We start from the raw sequence: 9,230 nt of genomic DNA on the forward strand, positions 1-9,230 counted from the left end.
AGTAGATTTAATGATCTCCAGGTACTGCCTAATGCTGAGTTACTCAAAGAAATCCATGATGATGAGAATAATCATTAACATTTGCAAATTTATAATCATCAGCCCTATCCCAATACATATACATACAAAAATGGACTGCGTTTTTTCAGATAAAACTCTTACCATAGAAATGCAGAAATAGTTTCATATTGCAAATAAATAATATATCAGATATTATATTTTGAGTGAACATATAGTGGACAGTAGAGAGTAGAAGCTAATAGAGACTCTTACAATTATATTTACCATCTAACTATTAAAGAATTATTTGTACATATTATTTAAATTGTTTCATGTCAGCATTTTGTAAATCAATATTCTCTTTAATAGTGTAGACAGGATTTAAAAATAAATCCTTCTCCTTATTTTGAAACAGATAATTCCATTCTATTTTCTCCATAAACAGAATAAGTTCAAGAAAAGGCCACCCTTCAAATCGGCCTTATAATAGTATTCAGTGTTGACATATTAGTTAACTGCTTCTGTATCTTGTGAATCCTTGCTAACCGTATAGGGCTTTCAACTTGTGTATGAAAGATTAATAGTCTCCATTCAGAATCCACTGCTCATCTTTCTAAATCCTATTTTAAGTGATCCATTATATAGACAAAACCACTTTAATCCATGGGCAAAATTGATCATTCATAGATTTTCATTAACATGCCATTTCTCCCATTTTAGATTCTGCACATCTTTTACATGAATGAAGAATCTAATTTTGAAGTAATCAACTTTTACAATGCTTTATTTTTAATATAAAGCTTTAAGAACAGCTTTTAGTTTTTACTTTTTTAAACAATTTCAGACTAGTGAAACTTTTGAATTACATAAAATATTTGAGCTGCATATGTATGTAAACTGATTTTGCTGGGGGGACACAGTGAATCCATTAAATGTCACAGATGTTGTACAACTACTGTGGGAAGGGAAAAGGTTCATACAGTTTTCAAGAGTTTGTCTATGTACAAACCTTTTTATAACTCAAACCCCTGCTCACAGAGTGCAAATACTGGAGTAATTTTTTTTCTATTTGGAAAATTCTATTAAGTACCATGTAATAGTAAAAAGTGAATGTTACTATCTGGGGAATAATCAATAAGACATGTTTTTATTTTCTGTGATGCTAGACATTGTATTGCATAGAGAATATATAGATGATTAATAAAAATATATATTCACATATTTTGATTCTTAGGCCTGTTATCTGTAAAAGCCACATTTTTTTTTTGTAGTGGTATTGAGCCCAGGGTTTTACACATGCTAGCTAAGGGCTCCACCACTGAGTTGTATCCCCAGCCCTTTTATTTCTTTTATGTTGAGTCAGGATCTCACTATGTTCCCAGGCTGACCAGCTGGGATTACAGGTGTGGGCCATAAAGCCCTACTTTTAAAGTAAGTGAAACCTCTGCTTTAAAAAGAATAACCACCTTAATGCCCATTCAGATAGAAGGCTGGGGTATCAGTATCCACTGAAGCCAATTTGCTATACTTAACATAAGAGAAAGTTATAAAAATGAATGCAAAAATTACTGAAAAAAATATCAAAATTCCTGTGCCTTTTAAACTTCCACTTAAGAAACTTTCTTGGGGCTTGGGAGGTAGCTCAGTTGGTAGAGTGCTTGCCTCACAAGCATAAGGACCTGGGTTCAATCCTCAGCACCACTAAAAAAAAAAAAAAAAAAGTTTCTTGGCATACATGGAATCACTAGAAGTTGTAATGTGGAAAATACCAGCCCCATATGTTTTCCTTGATTGATTTTAGGCCTCTTTCTCTAAAATAGAGATACATTAACATGGTAACATTCACTTCAACAGCATGTTTACTTCTTGACTAACAAAATCAATTACAGAAGGGCCATTTTATGTATTTGAAGTTAATAATATCACTGTTGTGATTCATTAAGTATTGAAGTTAGGTCTGGGGTAGTGAGGTGCAGTGTAGCAAGTGACAGAGTGAAATGACAAAAGAATGTTGGACAAGGCTGTGTGGGAACTTGGCAGTTACATTCTCAGCTTCACCAGGTTTAAAGCAGAAGTAAGGTGCTCGAGTAGTTTAGTGCAGTCCTTCTGTACTTAGAATGTGAAAACCAGAACTGACTGTGTGCAGAAAATTGCACCTCAGAAACATTGTTTTTCTTCTCTTTTCCCTTGGATAAACTGCACTATAGCTAAAGCAATGGTGACAATGTCTTTCTTTGCTGCTTCCTTTTTCTAAACTCTCTAAGGGAACTGATGGGCATTGAATTGACAAATCATCCATGGGTTCCTAACATATCATTATTTATCTAGGAATGGTTCTATTTTCTTCTAGTGTGTACTTTTTGTGGGGGTGGTACCAAGGATTGAACTAAGGGGCACTTGACCACTGAGCCACATCCCCAGCCCTATTTTGTATTTTAATTAGAGACAGGGTCTCACTGAGTTGCTTAGCACCTCACTTTTGCTGAGGCTGGCTTTGAACTTGTGATCCTTCTGTCTCAGCCTCCCTAGCCAGTGGGATTACAGGTATGTGACACTGCACCCAGCTCTAGTGTGTATTTTAATATTTATTTACATATTTATAAATTAAGTTCCAGAGTGCCTCCTGTATGCCAGCATAATAAGGCCATCATTCATAAGGACAAGTAGTACAACATCAAGATGAAGAGTGCCAGAGCCTTGGATGTTAGGTGAGTACTTTCTGTTGAAGGAAACCTGGTTGGAGGCAGGAGAGAAGTGAGTCAGGTAAAAGAAATAGAGTTAGGAAAGGAGGCATTCTGTGAACATACAAAATGACTGCTTTGTTTTAACTAAAATATAATGTGGGTTAAGAGAAGCAGTAAGATTGTAACTGGCCTTGTATTCCAGTTTCGAGAATCTATATTTTATTACACAAGCAGAGATTTTGTGCAAATAAGTGACACATTCATTTCTGAAGTTTAAAGTCACACAGTTATTGATAAATACGGGAGGGAGAAAGAATATGGATGGAATCTGGAGTAGGAACACATTAGCTGCTCAGAATTTTTAACACACTTTTTTATATTAGCTTCTGGTAAGACTTATCCCATTGCTCATTGAGTTCATTTTTGTTAAACCACAGCTACTTCCAATACTTCCTGGTTTTGATCTCTGTAAGTGCATAGGTTTTCATGAGGTGAGAATAAACAAATTCTCTAGTGTTTGCTAATTATTATCATATGTCAGCAAAGACCATAACACACCGTTTCTAAATATGTCTTTTGCAGGGTCAGCAAGCTTTTGGTATTCAGAATACTGGGTTTGTTAGGACATTTACAATTAACTTAAAATATTTGCTGCTGCATTTAAAAGTTTAATTGTCTTAAAATTGCTAATGACCTGAATACGAAAGTGCCTAAAGAACTTTGGTAAGGAATGTTAAATCAAACATATGCCCCTATGGTGATTTGTGGAAGTCAGGTCAAGTTGTTTTGTTTATATATTGTCAGGAAAAAATTGTATGTTATTCAACAATGCAATAGCAATTTTTATTGCTAAAGATTAAAATTGTAAAAGAAAGATTAAAACCAATTACCAATAGTATCTGAAGACTATTGTTCTGCTAAGTCCAGCATAAAAAAAAGTTCTCAATCTTTTCACTAAAATAACTTATTCTGTGGAACTGGAGCCCCTCTTCAATTCAACATTTGATCAGTATTTGCCATTGTAAGGATTTGTTCAAAAGGAGATGAGGTACATAACAGGATTTCTCAGTCTACTGATATTTTGAGCCAGCATATTTTTTTCTGGGGTACTGTCCTCTGCACTTTTGGGTATTTAGCAATGTTCTTAGTCTCTCTTTACTGTGTGGCAGTACACCCTCCCATACCCATATGGTGACAAACAGCAAGGTCTCTAGATACTGCTTAGTGTCTCCTTGAGTATAAAAGCTCCCCTTCCCCACTGATTGAGAACCACAGTTATAGAGTATGGGTCCCCAAGAAGCTTACAATACAGCAATTTTATGACCCAGATTTGGAATCAAGAAACTTCAGGTTTGAATCTTCACTGTGCCTTTTAATAGTCACATCATCTTCAGCAAGTTACTTAATCTCTGTGCAATACACTGACCTTACCTTTAAAATAAGGATAATATTTAAAGAGTTACTGTGAAGGTTATAGAAAAGTAGAGACATTTATGAATAATATATACTAATACGGTTGTTAGTCTAATGTCTTCAATATCAACTTTGTTTATTGCTGGATTTTACTTCTTTCTCTCTGTCGTCAGTGGAAGAGGAAGCTCTTCTCCAGTCAAAGGCTGATGCTTCCACCTATGCTCTGTCACCTGCCAGTAATAAGATTTCAGAATTTCTCTTTTCAATATTTCCTTCTCTCTTATGAAGGGCCATTTGGTCAAAGAGATTTGAGTACCTACCCATAAAGTTTAAAACATTAAATGAGATTATACATGTGAATTTGGTAACGAAGAAGGAAGCTACCACTGGGCATGGTGGTACATGCCTGTAATACCAGTGACTGTGGAACTTGAGACAGGAGGATCCAAAGCTTGAGGCTAGCCTCAGCAACTTAGCGAGAATGTGTCTCAGATTAAAAAAGGGAGGGATGACTGGGGAGGTTGCTCAGTGGTTAAGCACCCCTGGGGGTTCAATCCCCAGTACCAACAAACATGAAAAATAAAGCTGCTAATAAAATAGAGAAAGTGGGATTAGACCAAAACACGAAATTAATAATCATATCTATTTGCAGGACTAGTAGTAAGGTAGTATATATGTTAATTCATTTGATTTAATCATTCCACAATAATTACCAAGCATCACTTTGTATTCACAAAATGTATACTATTATTATTGTCCATTGAAAATAAATTTTAAAAAATGTTTTGTAAATGCAAAAGGACAGGAAGCAGACCTCAAGGGATTCAGAGAAGTCTTTATTCCTTCGAGGACTGGGGCACCAATGGACCCCATTTTCTGGATGGGAAAATGGCCATCAGTTATAGAGGGGATTTTGGTTTTATAGGGTATAATGATGTAATCATTGGAAGCCATGTACGTGCAGTTTGGACAGTCAGGGGCTAGTTGTACAGGTTAAAACTTTAACTTAGGAGGGTAGCTGTAAAAAGGTTGAAACTCATTGTTGTCTGGGGAGATAAGAGTTCAGATCCTGAGGGATGAATACTCAAATCTTGCCCATTGCCTTTCTTTCTCTGGCATCCCTTGTTTCCCAGAGTTTCAATACTTGCTGTGCCTCCATTTAGGACTAATTTGCAATGGGGGAAGGTCAAAGTTCAGGGCCCAGCATTCAGTATTTGCCCCTTTCCTTTAGGGCCCATTGTTATTTGGAAAGGGTGCATTGGGAGAGGTTCGATGTTTGGCCAGTTTTCCCTCCCTCCTCCTGAGCCACACTGTCCCTCTGTATTTCTGGGGTACTGTCTTGCAGGAATATTATTTTTCCATAACCCTTCAGGTTAATATTGGATATTGGAAACTTTAAGAAGCTATAACTGGGCAGGGGTTGTGGCTCAGTGGTAGACTGCTAGCCTAACACATGTGAGGTCCTGGGTTCAATTCTCAACACCACATAATAAACAAATAAATAAAGATATCATGTACTTCGAAACGAAAAATATTTTAAAAAAAAGAAGCTATAACTGTTAGGTCGGAATTTGGCGACTATAGGAGGGACAGTGGAGCAACTGAGACAAAGGGCAGCGCGCCACATGGTGACCAATCAAACAGGCTGGAAAACTCCACTGACCCCTACCTCCACTGGTCACTCAGCAGGACCCCTGCCCATTCTGGCCTATAAAGACCCTGGACAGCCAGGGCCACGTGCAATTTTCTCTGGCTCCCTACCCTGCCCTGTGGGTGGGCGGGCTGGGAATTTCGCCCAAGAGCCAAATTCCAATAAAGCTTGCTTTGGCCTTTGGCCGCTTTCTGTCCGATTCTAGCCCATGCCCCCAAGCTTACAATAATATTTCTCCACTCTTAAGTGTTCCTTTTTATTGCTTTCTCTTTATTTCTGGGAGAGATAATTAACAACAGCACAGTGAATAAGCATGTTTTGTTCCTCAAGATGAGTTAGGTTTTGCTGGGGTAACACACAAAGACCTCCGTGACTTTTTAAACAAATATTTATTTTTTACTACTGCTACACATCCATCTTGACTTTACTACATGTTTGGCTTCACAACATCCTCACTCTTGAAACCAGATTGATGGATCCATATGTCTTTGGAGTATCACTTCTCATCCTGGCCAGTAGGAAGGGAACGTGGCGATTTGTCTGTGCGATCTCTTTAAGCAGGTATCGGCACTTATGTCCTGGGGTCCAAGTCCAGTTCGCCATCTGTTTTATTACAATACATCTGTACATGTTTGGGTATTGTCTATGGCTACTTTCCCACTCCAAGGAAAGAGTTAAATAGTTGTGACAGAGACTACATGTGGACCCCAAAGCCTAAAATTCTTATTGTCTGACTCATTAAAAAAAATAAGTTTGCCAATCACTGTCTTTAAGGGTTCTTCCCAGAAGTAAACACATATTTAATCCCCTTCTGCTGGTCAACAGGAGTACTGTGGCCAGGCCAAACTCCAGTGAGGAAGGAAAGAACAATCCTACCACTACATGTCTGGCAAAACGTTGACAGAACTACCATATGGATTTTTAAAAATTCTGTCACATTGTCTCTCTCTCTCCCTCCTCACCCCATCTCATCTTGTTTAACTGACAATTAATCTATGTTTCTAACTTCCCTGGAAGTTAGTCCACAACATTATAATGATCTGTCTGCTTGCTTGTGTTGTTTCACTCCATTGCATCGTAAGCTTCATGAAGGTAGAGCTCCCTTTTGTTTCCTACACCACCTGCCTTGTTTCCCAGAACCTAAAACAGATGAGTGCATGAGGCCCTCTATCAGAGCTCCTTATTCCTTTACAGTTCTTACTATTTGTAATTATGTAGTAGATTTGGGCTTACTCATTATCATCTGTCTCCCCCACAACTTGGTATGGAGAGGGACCATGCTTACCTTGCTTACTTTGCATACCAGTGTCTCCTGCAGTGCCTGACATATTATATAATCATTATTATTTTGAATGAATGATGAGTGAATCACACTATTAATGAATACCCCCACAGTGATTTTCATTTAAGAACAGAAGTTCTTAATGAATTGTGATGACCTATGTCGTGTTGTTCCTACCCACTTGTCCAGTTCTGTTTAGCACAATACCATTCCTCCTACACTGTATTTAGTTGCCTGCCTCATGGTCTTTAAATGTGATATTGCTTTCTCTTAGAATGCCACCACTTCAGATAGTTAAATTCTACCTGTCCTTCGTTTCTCAGTTCCTCCGTCACTTCTTCATAGAAGCTCACCCAGTTAGCCAAATGTCTCTACTAAAAGCTTACATAGTATAATAAATTCCTATACAAGGCCTTATCACAGTTGCCTATTTTTCTGCGTATATTTTCACGTATGGACTTTGTTACATTTGTGATGTTAATGTCCCTCTACTAAACTGTACTATACCTTATTTTGCTGATTGTTGCATCTTTAGTGGCTAACATTAAAGTTTACATAGAATTTTTTTAAAATTGTTCTTCAGTGAATATATGCATAAACATTTATGAAAGAGCCTTAACAGATTTGAAAAATTTGAAGTGTTAATGTTTCCCTCAGGGGGGATATTGTGAAAATTAAACACATAGATGCTAGATGCTAGACATAGCACATAGTATGCTCTCAGTAAATGGTAGCTAACTTACTATTATTTTTCATTGTTCCTTTATATATATGTGTACATTAATATTTAACCACAGTAATATTAGTTGTATATGAATCTCTGTAGGCAACTGGACGAGGAGGAGGAAGAGGAAAAGAACAAAGAAGAAACTTAGTGACTTTTCTGCAAAAGGAAAATGTGGTCTTGATCATTTACTGAAAATACTAGAATCTTCCAGATTAGCTCAGGGTATAGCTGCCTAATTTTTCTCTCTTCAGACTTAGGGAAAGACCTAAGAGACTTACCTATAGGCTTACCTTACAGGCTCCTCTGAAGCATAGGGCTTTCCAACTTGTCCTACCTTACTAGGTACAATAGTAGGATTCTGCATACTTTTACAAAACTGACTTCATTGGTGATAGAGTGACTCACCTCTGGGGTCATCTGTCATCTGGCCCAAGTTCAGTGTCCCCTCAAGTGTCCTGGAATTTGTGAAGGTGACACCATGTTGTCCTTACATTCCTATTTTTTTTTTTTTTTTTTTTTTGGTACTCGTGATTGAACCCATAGGTGCTTTGCCAGTAAGCCACCTATGGCTTTTTATTCTGAGACAGTGTCTCACTAAGTTGAATAGGGTCTCACTAAGTTGCTGAGGCTGGCCTTGAACTTCTTATCCTCCTTACTTTAGCCTCCCGAGTTGCTGGGATTACAGGTGTGCACCATCATGCCCAGCTCCTTGCTTTCTTCTTTATAAGTAATAAACTGAATCCATTTAGATTTGTTATCTCTTTGCCAGTCAGATGTATGGAAGTGGAGCAAGCCAACCTAGCAGTTGCCGCTTTGCCACTGTTGACAGATGCTTGTTAGGTACAGAGAAAAGTCACTTCATAAATTTTAGCTAGGTGTTATAGTTGTATTAAAACTGTTATAATTATGTTACCAAAACCTCAGTTTCATCTTATATAAATAGGAACTACATGGAAAGGAAATTATTTTTAAGCTCTTAAGTGTCATTTTTATATGAGGCTAATATTTAACTCTTTTCTGAGAAAACTGGAGACGTAGGTTTTATTCATGGTTTTGATTTGTGACTTAAGGAAATAATACTTGTTTTAAATATTAAATGCTATCATATTCTATTGCAAAAGACAACTCAGTTCTGATGCAGAGAGTCCCAAACCATGGGCCTTTATGACTTTAGTCAGATTGAAAGCTTATATCACAACTATAGGTCTTGTTTTCTGACCTAAGTAATCTGCAGATATTCTGGTTTGTTGATATTAACTCAAGTGAAAGAAAATTAAATTCTATATAAGAAAGTTATTGATTCTTCTAATCTACTTCTCTAGTTCTAACACTCACTCTCAATCTCAGGAAAGATATTAGAGATTCTCTGCTCCCAGGCAGAGATGAAATTTTAAAATTTCATCAAGGCAAATGGTCACTGTGAAAAACCAATCATGGGACATCTTTTAGATGACAGTTCACCATTCCCTTGAA

Source organism: Sciurus vulgaris (assembly GCF_902686455.1).
Source record: "Sciurus vulgaris genome assembly, chromosome: X".
Classification (NCBI taxonomy): Eukaryota; Metazoa; Chordata; class Mammalia; order Rodentia; family Sciuridae; genus Sciurus; species Sciurus vulgaris.